The 13179-nt window shown below is 42.8% G+C and overlaps 1 protein-coding gene across 2 annotated transcripts in view; it reads right to left on the reverse strand.

Moving 5' to 3' along the window:
• Positions 1 to 13179, reverse strand: part of DUSP16 (dual specificity phosphatase 16) — a 107296-nt gene that overhangs the window by 6237 nt on the left and 87880 nt on the right. The window lies entirely within an intron of this gene.

Consider the following 13179-nt stretch of genomic DNA (forward strand, 5'->3'; position numbering starts at 1 on the left):
AGAGAATTTCCTCGCCACTGAAACACGGCACAACTGAGGCACACAAGTATTACAAATAATTTGTCACTAACTCGGGTTGCCCGAATCTTATTTCACTACTTTTCATCATGTATTTTTTATGTTTTGTGTTACTTTAATAATGTTTCCTGAGTATAAATCCTACATGGTGATTACATGATTCTGCTTGGTACAGAAAATTTCAGAAATGGAAGTATAGAGAATCATCCAAAAACATACTAAGATACAGTTAATACTATTTACTTATTACTTATGAAAATAGTATTTACATGACACTCCAATTCGTCCCTTATTACCAAAAGATAGTATTAAATCTTTAAAAAATTTCTTTAAAATAGCAATGTATATCATATCTATTTGAAATTTTAAAGGAGGGAGTTAGAAGAGGAGAGTGGATAGGAATTTTACATACAGTAACACCAGAGATGCTGGCCATGTTGCTTCTAAAATATGCTGAAATACAGAGAACTTGTCTTCATGTTTATTTTTATTTATAAAACTTATTTAGGTCATGATAATGTTCAACTTTATTTGTTGAATTTAAAAAGAAAACTGTATACTGTGAATCAGGTTTGTAAGGTTGCTCTAATGATGATCGACATAACTTTTATGCCTTCCTTGATGGCCAGAGTTACTATTTAGTTACCCATGACCTGGCAGAAGGACTCATGGACAATTGGTCAGAACCAAAGAATCAGGGAAATCTAAACAGGGCTACCACCTCTCAGTGTGCCGGGACACACACAGCTTACATGTGGGAGTGGGGGAAGTTATCTCACACACCCTGGCGGCAACTAACATTTTAACCAATGCTACACCTGCCTGAATTCTAACCAGTGATGTGTGTGCTTAGCAATGAGGCTGCTGCCATGCAGCTAAATTCTTCCCTTGTCATTCTGTAGCTGAAACTGCCGACCCTTACGTTAAAAATCTTACATAACAAATACACGAGGAATCTGCTTTGGCAGCTGAGTAAACCAAAGCTACTCCAATCTCACTGCCTATGCTATAAATAATACAATTTTGTATACTTGTGATTATTCATTATATATAATATGTATGTTATATAAAATATATGAAGGATAGTATATCAATAATCACTGAGCTTCTCTTCTAGATAAGGAAGCCACAGTAAAACAGTAATGAATACAAAACAGCCCTTTCCTAGTTCTGTGTGACTTGGTTCTAGCCCTTTTATCCCATCTTAGGTATATGTGTATCTTTAACAAAATTTTATTTATTTATTGGAAAGAATTACACAGAGAAGGGAAAGCAGAGAGAGGCAGGTCTTCCATCTGCTGGTTCACTCCCCCAGTTGGCTGCAATGGTCGGAGCTGTGCCGATCCGAAGCCAGGAGCTTCTTCTAGGTCTCCCATGTGGGCGCAGGGGCCCAAGCACTTGGGCCATCTTCTACTGATTCCCCAGGTCACATCAGAGAGCTGGATGGGAAGTGGAGCAGCTGAGACTCGAACCAGCAACCATATGGGGATGCTGGCACTGCAGCTGGCCCCTATGTATCTTTTGACCCCCATCTGTTATTGCAAGCTGCTTCAAATCTTACTAGAGGGAGGTTATGTTTAAGGTTTTAATGTTGGCCATTTTCTCTTGAATAATTACCTCAAAAACTAGACTATAAGGAACTAAAAGGGTCTTGTTTTTTTTTTTTTTTTTTTTGACTGGCAGAGTGGATAGTGAGAGAGAGAGAGATAGGTCTTCCTTTTTGCTGTTGGTTCACCCTCCAATGGCCGCTGCAGCCGGCTCATCGCGCCGATCTGAAGCCAGGAGCCAGGTGCTTCTCCTGGTCTCCCATGCGGGTGCAGGGCCCAAGGACTTGGGCCATCCTCCACTGCACTCCCAGGCCACAGCAGAGAGCTGGACAGGAAGAGGAGCAACCAGGCAGAATCCGGTGCCCCGACGGGGACTAGAACCCGGTGTGCTGGTGCCGCAAGGCGGAGGATTAGCCTGTTGAGCCACGGCGCCGGCCAAGGGTCTTGCTTCTAACATTCCCCCCAAAGCATCTAATCTGGGTACTTATGACAGTAATGGAATTAAAATGTAAGTTAATTTTGAAGCAAACTAACCTTGAAATCCATGCATGAGGAATCTTCCAAAAATTCATGGAAATGTATATTATGAAAAAACTATGCATGGATTTCAAAGATAGTTGTGCCAAAATAAAGTCATCGCTTAATACAATTCTCCCATTAAGTGCTCATGTACCTATGTTAAAAAGTAAAATTTCTAAAATATCTGAAAGTGGTTGCAAGGAAATCAAACAATGAGAGTAACATATGTATCAGAATGTTATGGTTACAGATTTCCTTTTTTTTTTTTTTTTATATATCTTCTGTGTTGTGTTTGCACTGTTTTAACAACCACAGTTCTTAGCAATTATTATTTTAAAACTTAACAAGTGATTACATTCCCAAGAGTGTAAAAGAATTGTACAACAAAAATTATAAAAGCACTGATGAAAGAAACTGAAGAGGATAACAAACTTTGGAAAGACACCTGTGTTCACGGATTGGAAAAATTAATAGTGTTTAAAGGTCCACACCAGGGCCGGCATTGTGGTGTGGTGCATGAAGCTTCCACCTGTGATGCTAGCATCCCTTTTGGGCACCGGTTCATGTCCCTGCTGCTCCATTTCTGATCCAGCTCTCTGCTGGTGGCCTCGGAAGATTAGCAGAGGATAGCCCAGGTGCTTGGGCCCCTGTTACCCATATAGGAGACCTGGAGGAAGCTCTTGGCTTCTGGCTTCAGCATGGCCCAGCCCTGGCCCATGCAACCATATGGGGAACAAACTACTAGCGAATGGAGGATCTCCGTCTTCCCTCTCTGTAACTCTTTCGAATAAATAAATCTTGAAAAAAAATAGTGGGCCGGCGCCGCAGCTCACTAGGCTAATCCTCCACCTGCAGCGCCGGCACCCCGGTTTCTAGTCCCAGTTGGGGCACCGGATTCTGTCCCAGATGCTCCCTGCTGTGGCCCAGGAAGGCAGTGGAGGATGGCCCAAGTGCTTGGGCCCTATACCTGCATGGGAGACCAGGAGGAAGCACCTGGCTCCTGGCTTTGGATCGGTGCAGCACGCCGGCTGTAGCAGCCATTTGGGGGGTGAACCAATGGAAAAGGAAGACCTTTCTCCCTCTCTCTCTCTCTCTCACTGTCTAACTCTGCCTGTCAAAAATGGCACAGCAGGTTAAGCTGCCATCTGCAGTGCTGCAGCCCATGTGGGTGTCTGTTCAAGATCCAGCTGCTCCACTTCAGATCTAGCTCCCTGCTAGTGGCCTGGGAAAGCAGCGGAAGATGGCCCAAGTGCTTGGACTCCTGCACCCAAGTGGGAGACCTGGAAGAAGCTCCTGCTTCGGCCTGGCCCAGCCCTGGCCGTTGCAGCCATTTGGGAGAGTGAACCAGCAGATGGAAGGTGGCTCTGTCTCTTCTCTAACTCTGCCTTTCAAATAAACAATCTTTTTTAAAAAATTAAATTAAAAAATACTACAAAGCTATAGTAACCACAAGAGTAAGATGCTGGCATAAAAACAGGAACATAGATCAAAAGAACAGAATAGAGAGCCCAAGAATAAATCCATGTATTCACAGTTAGCTAATTTTCAACAAAGGCACCAAGAATTTATATTGGAGAAAGGAAAATCTCTTCAATAAACAGTGCTGGGAAGAAGGTGGATATCCACATTCAGAATGAAGCCAGACCATGTCTCTTACCAGATATTAAAATGTAAGACCAAAACCTTGAAACTACTAGAAGAAAAACCAGGGAAACACTTTACAACACATTAGTCTGGACTGAGATTTTTTTTTTTTAATGAGACCCCAAAAGCACAGGGAACAAAAAAATCGACAAATCAGCCTAAAAAGCTTCTGCACAGCGAAGGAAACAACAGCCAAGAGACACCTACAGAACAGAAGACGACATATATTGCAAACTGCTTATCTGAAGTCACTATCCAAAATATATACAGAATCCAGTAGCAAAAAATAAAAAATCTTTTAAAAAAAATGGGTAAATCGGCCAGCGCCACAGCTCACTAAGCTAATCCTCCACCTTGCGGCGCCAGCACACCGGGTTCTAGTCCCGGTCGGGGCACCGATCCTGTCCCGGTTGCCCCTCTTCCAGGCCAGCTCTCTGCTATGGCCAGGGAGTGCAGTGGAGGATGGCCCAAGTGCTTGGGCCCTGCACCCCATGGGAGACCAGGAGAAGCACTTGGCTCCTGGCTTCGGATCAGCGCAGTGCACCGGCTGCAGCGGCCATTGGAGGGTGAACCAATGGCAAAGGAAGACCTTTGTCTCTGTCTCTCTCTCTCACTGTCCACTCTGCCTGTCAAAAAAAAAAAAAAAATGGGCAAATGATTTAAGTAGACATTTCTCAAAAGAAGATACATAGATAGCCAACAAGCAAAAGAAAAAATGTTCAACATCACTAATCCTCAGAGAAATGCTAATTAGAACCACAATGAGATCATCTTAACCCAGTCTGAATGACTGTTATAAAAAAGACATAAAACACACGTTGGTGAGGATATGGAGATATGGGAACTTTCAAGCATTGTTGGTGGGAATGTGAATTAGTATGGAAAACAGTATGGCGGTTCCTCAGAAAACTAGAAATGTAACTACTGTATGATCCAGTGATTCCACCACTGCATATATACTGAAAGGAAAAGAAACCAATATATTATCCAACAGGTATCTGCATTCCTATGTTATTGCATTGCTATCCACAATAATCAAGATATGAAATCAAGCCACATGTCCATCAACAGATGAACATATAAAGAAGATGTGGTATATATATATATATGTATGTATATGTGTATATATACATACATATACATCTTGTATATGTATACATATATGTATATATACATACATATACACACACATATATACCACATCTTGTATATGTATATGTATATATATACATATATATATATCTATATACACACAATAGAATATTTGGCCACAAAGAGAAATGATTCCTGTCATTTTTGGCAACATGGATGGGCATATAGGACATGAAGTTAAATGAACTAACTCAGGAACAGGAAAACAAATACCTTATATTCTCATTTATATGTGGAAGCTAAAAAAAGTTGATCTCATAGGAGAGAGTAGAATATTGGTTACTGGAGGGCTGCGAAGAACTAGAGAGAGGACGGTTAACAGGTGCAAGGGTACATTTGGATAGGAAGAACAACTTCTAATGTTCTGTAGCACAGTAGGATAGCTATGGCTGACAACAATTAAATGTGTATTTCATTTCATAGATGATGATTTATAGTTATAAAATGTGTATTTCATCTAGTACAGATGCTTCTGAATGTTCCCAACACAAAGAAATCATAAACATTTGAGATGAAGGATACACTGCTTGCTCTGACCTGATCAGTGCATAGTGAGCCCTGCCTGTTGCGGCCACTTAAGGAACCAGCATATGGAAAACATATATTACCCCTGCAAAGGTATATAATAGGACCCGCTTCCCACACAAGTACTCTCTCTCTCGACCCCCTCCTCTTTCACTCTCTCGCCCTCTCCCCCATGCCTGTCGGGCTTCCCCCACCCGACAATAAACCCTTCCTCTAAAAAACAAAAACAAACAAAACAAAAAAATATAAATAAGCCAGTGCTGTGGCTAAGTTGGCTAAGTCTCTACCTGCGGTGCCGGCATCCATATGGGTGCTGGTTCATGTTCCAGCTGCTTCTCTTATGATCTAGTTCTATGCTTAATGGCCTGAGAAAGCAGTGCAAGATGGCCGGAGAGCTTGGGCCCCTGCACCTGCTTAGGAGACGCAGAAGAACTCCTGGCTCCTGGCTTCAGGTCTGGCCCTTGCAGCCATTTGGGGAGTGAATCAGTGGATGGAAGACCTCTCTCTGTTTCTCCCTCTATCTGTAACTCTGCCTTTCAAATAAATAAATTTTTAAAAATATTTTATTTATTTGAAAGACAGAGTTACAAGGAGAAATAGAAACAGAGAAGTCTTCCATCTGCTGGTTCACTCCCCTAAAGGCTGCAACAGCTGAAGCTAAGCTGATCCGAAGCCAGGAGTCAGGAGCTTCTTCCAGGTCTCCCAAACGGGTGCAGGGGCCCAAGGACTCGGGCCACCCTCCGCTGCTTTCCCAGGCCATAGCAGAGAGCTGGGTCAGAAGTGAAGTGGCAAGATGGCGGAATAGGAAGGGAGCACATTGATATTCTTCGGCAAGACACAGGTTAATAAAAGTGGAGATACTGCAGGGTCAAGGAAGAGTAGGGGAAGAAACAGCAGAGGAAACTCTTCCAGAACTAGTGATTCACAGTGGACCTGCGTGGAGAGTGTGGGAGCCCAAGTTCGGGACACCAGCAGCAGACTCAACGCACCAGCGCTGGAACGCGAGGTGAGCCGAACCTCCATAGCCCGAGACACCAGCGGGCAAGCGGAAAGAGGAGGCTAGAGGGAACGAGGCTTGAAACTCCGTGGGGAAAAGTTCACCAGGCTAACTAGAAGAGAGAGAGGGAAAAAAAAAGTGACCGATACAGACACGAGTTTCTCTCTCTCCGCTCACCCCTCAAGGGCAAGCAAGACAAAGAGCAGGCGCCATTTCGGACATACGTCATAAGCAGGGCGACCTCAGGTCTGCGCCAGCCCTGAGCCTAGCAGAAAAACCTGACTCTGGGGGGAGGGGTGAAATAACAGGAGATTAGCATCTAACTTGGCAACCCAGTGGGAGACTGCAGGAGAATTGGAGCCCACACTGAGGGCAGCAGAGATTCCCTGTGTGGTCCTTGGGAAAGAGCTTCCGATCTCTGGCTCCTGTGGGTATATCATTTGTCTGCTAACTACCCCCAATTATGTTCAGCTGTGCGGAATTACTTCCCTTTTGAATCAAAAAAAAAAAAAAAAAAAAGAGAGAGATTTACCACGCCTAACCTGGGAGTGTCATCTTGACACACCCTTAACCCTGAGGAACCAAACACAGCTCTCAGTCCACACCCATCACAAGCCTCTAAGGCTCCACTGAAAGCAGACAGTCCACTTAATCTAGAGTCATAGTATAACAAGAAAAAAAAAAAACACCACAGTGAAGAAACCAAATATCTCCAACATGCCATACAACAAACGCAAAAACCGAGGTAACAAGAACAAGGAAGACACTATGACGCCCCCAAATGAAAAAGACACCCCAACTCAAGATTATGAAGATGATGAAGTAGAAGAAATGCAAGAAGAGGATCTCAAAAAATTGTTAAGAACATTAAGAAGTTCTCAAAAACAAATTCTTGAACTACAGAAATCCTTAAAGGACAAGATAGAAAATCTCTCTTGTGAAAGTGAAATATTAAGGAGGAATCAAAATGAAATGAAACAACTAGTGGAACAAGAAATGGTGATAGTGACGAGAAATCATAATGGAATGAAGAATTCAATAGATCAAATGACAAACACATTAGAGAGCCTTAAAAACAGAATGGGTGAAGCAGAAGAGAGAATATCAGACTTAGAAGACAGAGAACAGGAAAGGAAACAGGCAAACCAAAGAAAAGAAGAAGAAATTAGAAATCTAAAAAATATTGTCGGGAATCTACAGGATACTATTAAAAAACCCAACATTTGGGTTCTAGGAGTTCCTGAAGGCATGGAGAGGGAGAAAGGATTAGAAGGCATTTTCAGTGAGATACTAGCAGAAAATTTCCCAGGTTTGGAGGACAGAGGCATCTTAGTACAGGAAGCTTATAGAACCCCTAATAAACATGACCAAAAGAGATCCTCACCACGACATGTTGTAATCAAACTCACCACAGTGAAACATAAAGAAAAGATTCTAAAAGGTGCAAGAGAGAAACGTCAGATTACTCTCAGAGGATCTCCAATTAGACTCACAGCAGACTTCTCAGCAGAAACCCTACAAGCTAGAAGGGAATGGCGAGACATAGCCCAGGTACTAAGAGAGAAAAACTGCCAGCCCAGAATATTATATCCTGCAAAGCTCTCATTTGTGAATGAAGGTGAAATTAAGACTTTTCATAGCAAACAGAAACTGAAAGAATTTGTTGCCACTCATCCTGCCCTGCAAAAGATGCTTAAAGATGTGTTACACACAGAAACACAGAAACATGGTCACCAATATGAAAGAAGGTAAAGGAAGGAAACCTCACAGCAAAAGATCACAGGAAGCTCAATTTCTCTTTGACATAGAATTAAACTCTGATGCACTGTTAGAGCAATGTGTTAAAGTAATCTATTATGTTCTCTTGATGTCTGTTAAATTCTAATTGTTCAAAAACAGCTGAATTTTTATTAAGAGCTATGGGTTATTTAACTATGTGCTTATTTTCAAAGACTTGAATAACCACCTTGTAACAATGATCAAATTTGGTCTATGTTATGTCATGATTTTAAGGAATCTTATTTCAACCAGATATTTTGGATTTTGATATTGGTCTATTATGCTATGTTATATGTGCGTACATATTGTATGTCCACATGGGGAAATTTTATTAAGAGTTTTATTTTAAATTGCTTTTAGATAAGATTGTCCATAAATTTAAGCTGCTAAAATCAATCAAAGATACATTTTAATTTGTGTGACCTGAATCTGTGTATCATATGTTTTAAACTTGTTGGTAGAAAGAAACTAAAAACATTTTAGATGGTTGTGCTTAAGTTTACTGGTTAAACAAACTACACCATCTTAGATATTTAAGAGGTGTTTTCAAACACATGATTCTTAAAATTTATAGAAGGCATTGGACCTTCTGGTAAATGTTTTATTAAGTTCTTATCTAAGGGTTGAAACGGTTTGCTAAGTATTCATGTAATATTGCTATTGTCAGCAAGTGATCTAGGACTTGCTCCCTCATTTCTCTATTCTAAGCCCAACTTGTTCTTTCATTTCTCTATTCTCTTCAAGGTAGGGAACTAATTCTATTATGAAGGAATCTGTAGGACGCACAATTTAATCTTTAGACCTTATAAGAGATGGCTAACATTTTTCTGTATTAGCATAGCCAAAATAAGAACTTAACTAATAATCTCATAGCTAGATTCTCTTCGCCATCAGCGAAGTATACAGTAAGTAGAAAAAACAACCTCCCTTTCAGACCAAAGGGAAAGAAAGTTTTAAAGTGAGAATATAATTTTCCTCATGGGCATTGTCTACCTCAGAAAAACTACTACAGAACATGCCTGTGACTATAGACTTGTAGTTCAGGCCACCGAAGATTAGAGATGGGACACGGGCACTCCCTTGACTTGCATCCTCTGGTCTGCTTTAACACAAACCAGGAGGAAAAGAAAGCTAGGCATCAGAAGCAATGGGGGGCAGGCCTATTAATGGCTGATCTGTACAGTGATCTGCCCTCAAGGAGACCCAACAGGCCAGTCCACTGCAGTGGCTTTCAATGTGGTAAGCCTGGGCTTCAGCAGAAGTCAGCTTGTGAAGAGCCCTGGCAGCTCTGCCAAGAGTTGGATCACTGGAAATGGACCTGCCCTGGAGTCGAAGGATGTCCAGGTCAGAGCCACAGATCTTATTGGCTCCAAGCTGAAAAGCCCTTTACTCAGCCCAACTTCCAAAGTGACCACTGCAGCTGAGGGGATGGTCAAGTAGGGTCAGCAACATTGCAGGCAGAACTGTAAATTTCTTGTTAGAGATGCCACCTGCCTTTACCTGGCCAGCTCTCCTCCCAGGCCAGCCAAGTAATGAAAGTCAACAGAGTGCCTTCTCCTAGGAGGTTCACACCTCCCTTAGGATATACCCCATGTGAAGAGATAGATAGGTCTGGGCCTCTTAACTTACAAGGCCTAAAGCCCAACAGATTATTATCAAGCCCCTTCTATCAGGTTCTATTTGCCTCTCAATCAGAAAACTTAATTGTAGCTTAGATAGCACCTTTCTTAGCTCCTCTAATAATGACTCTGTCCTTTGTTCTAGACCCTGTCTAGTGCACTTGGGCCTCATTCCTTTGTAATCATAACCTCTACTCTACCACCAATGGCTCTACTCCCAACCTGTGTGTACTGATGGTCCTCTTCCCCACTTAATGCTGTATAATTGTTCAGACCTGGTTAAGGCCACTCTTAGGATCATTGGTTACTATCCTCACCCTGTCTTTTATGACCTTGTCTAAATATGATCAGAGTCGGGGAACTTGGAAGGCTTTCATAGCCTTGGCAACTCATGACGACAGCCTAGGGTGGTTACTGGTGCCATAAACTAGAGTGTGAATTTGTTGGGTCAACAACAGGAGCCACTGTGCACTTGCTCCTCATGTGGGATCTCTGTCCTTAATGTACTGTACATTTTGATTTAATGCTATAACTAGTACTCAAACAGTATGTTTCACTTTGTGTTCCTATGTGGGTGCAAACTGTTGAAATCTTTATACTAAATTGATCTTCTGTATATAAATAGAATTGAAAATGAATCTTAATGTGAATGGAAGGGGAGAGGGAGCGGGAGAGGGGAGGGTTGCGGGTGGGAGGGAAATTATGGGAAGGGGAAGCCATTGTAATCCATAAGCTGTATACTGGAAATTTATATTCATTAAATAAAAGTTAAAAAAAAAAAGAAAAAAAAAAAAAAAAAAAAAGAAGTGGAGCAGCCGGGACTTGAACTGGCGCCCACATGGGATGGCGGCACCGCAGGTCGGGTCTTTAACTCACTGTGCCACAGCGCCGGCCCCAATAAATAAATATTTTTAAAGATTTTATTTTTATTTGAGAGGTAGGGTTACAGTAAGTAAATAAAATCTTTTTTAAAAATCATATATTGAAACATCACACCATACCCCATAAATATACATAATTATGTGTTCACGAAAAATCGCAATTTATGGGGCCGGCACTGTGGTTTAGTGGGTAGTAAAGCTGCTTCCTACAGTGCTGGCATCCCACGTGAGTGCTGGTTCGAGTCCTGGCTGCTTCACTTCTGGTGCAGCTCTCTGCTATGGTCTTGGGAACACAGTAGAAGATAGCCCAAGTCCTTGGGCCCCTGTAACCACATGGGAGACCCAGAAGAAGCTCTTGGCTCCCAATTGGCTCAGCTCTGGTTACTGTGGCCATTTGGGGAGTGAACCAACATATTGAAGATACCCCCCCTCTGCCTCTTCCTCTCTAACTCTGCCTTTCAAATAAATAAAACTTTTAAAAATCAAAATTTAGAAGCTGTAAAAAAAAAAACCAGCAGTTACACTGGAGTGGGGTTTATTAGCATACACATCTTGGCAGACACGGTGCTAACCTGAGTTTAAAGGAAGTAATAATATGAGTAGCTGGTAGCGAGAAGGGAAATGTGCACTGGGACACAGCATAGCACAGCACTGCCAAGCTGCACAGGAGTTTACCAGAGATTCTCACAGGTGGGGAGCAGGTGTTAGAGGTTCTTGGAAGTCTTAGGCCAGAGTTGCTTTTTTATGTAGGAAATTAAGGAGCCTCTGCAGAATGGGGAACAATAGGAGACAGTGACTATGAAAACCGAAAAGACAAAACAGCAGGTTGCCACTAGAGGAATTCAGGAACAAAATGTAGGCTAAAAAGGGGATGAGAGGGCCACAAATAAGGGGGACGAGGACCCAGAGAGGATGAGAAGTTTGGAAGACTAAAGAGAGAACTGGGCTCGGTGAAACGCCAGCATCCCACATGGGTGCGGGTTCATATCCCAGCAGCTCTACGCTAAAGTCTTGGGAAAAGCAGCAGACAATGGGACAAGTGCTCGGGACTCTGCCTCCCCAGTAGGAAACATATATGAAGCTCCTAGCTTCAACCTGGCCCAGCCCTGGCCATTGTGGCCACTTAGGGACAGAACCAGTGGATGGAAGATCTCTGTGTCTTTCCCTCTCTAACTCTTTCAAATGAATAAGTCAATCTTTTTAACAAAGAGAAAACGGGGGCCAGCACTGTGGCATAGAGGGCTAAGCCTCCACCTGTGGTGCTGGCATCCATGGGATGCTGGTTCGAGTCCTGGCTGCTCCTCTTCAGTTCCAGCTCTCTGCTATGGCCTGGGAAAGCAGAAGATGGCCCAAGTCCTTGGGCCCCTGCAGCACCTGTGTGGGAGACCTGGAAGAAGCTCCTGGCTCCTGGCTTCGGATTGGCACACCTCCAGCTGTTGTGGCCATCTGGGGAGTGAACCAGCAGATGGAAGACCACTCTCTCTGTCTCTACCTTTAATTCTGTCTTTCAAATAAATAAAATATCAAAAAATAACTAGAGAGCACATGTATGCACAGAGAACTTGTCATAACAATTTTTAAAATGTTTATGAGGAGCTGGTTCTGAGTCAAGTACTATGCAATATAAAATATCTATTTTAATCCTCACAACATGGCTATACGGTAGGTACATTTCTTCAGGCTCCAGATGAGGAAACTGAAGCACATTTAAGTATCAAGTATTTACCTAGATGCACTGGACCACTGGAAGGCAGGATTCAAATACAGACAGTTTGGCTTCTAAGCACTTGCTCTTCACTGCCTCCAGTGTGACCCGATTGTGGTGTGGGTGACCTGGGGCAGGAGTCAACACAGTGAAGGCAGAGCAAGAACCTAGTCGAGCAGCCAGCTGGGTTTGGAGATACCTCATGAGCGTCCCATAGCAAAGACAGGCAAACTTTGTTACTATGGCCTATAATAACTAAAAATAAACTCCAAGAAAATCTAAAGTCCTTCCAACAAATCAAGAGACTTACTGAAATTTACGTAACAAGAAGAGAACACACCTATGAGCCTCAGAGCTGTGAAATCCAGGAATGAGGGTGCATCTTCATATCACATACCCTGCCAGGACTAACTGCCTAAAATTCATGGAAAGACACCAGCAGAGGGGCCAATGCTGTGGCATAGCACATAAAGCCACAGCCCGCAGTGCTGGCATCCCATATGGGCACTGGTTCAAGTCCCTGCTGCTCCACTTCTGATCCAGCTCTCTGCTATGGCCTGGGAAAGCAGTAGAAGATGGCCCAAGTATTTGGGCCCCTGCACCCATGTGGAAGACCCAGAAGAAGCTCCTGGCTCCTGGCTTTGGATTGGCACAGCTGTGGCCTTGCAGCCAAATGGGGAGTGAACCAGCGGAGGGAAGAACTCTCTCTGCCTCTCCTTCTCTGTGTAACTATGACTTTCAAATAAATAAATACATAAATCTTTTAAAATGATTACAAGTTTTTAAAAAGCTT

The sequence above is a fragment of the Lepus europaeus genome, chromosome 6, assembly GCF_033115175.1.
Source record: "Lepus europaeus isolate LE1 chromosome 6, mLepTim1.pri, whole genome shotgun sequence".
In the NCBI taxonomy this organism is placed as follows: Eukaryota; Metazoa; Chordata; class Mammalia; order Lagomorpha; family Leporidae; genus Lepus; species Lepus europaeus.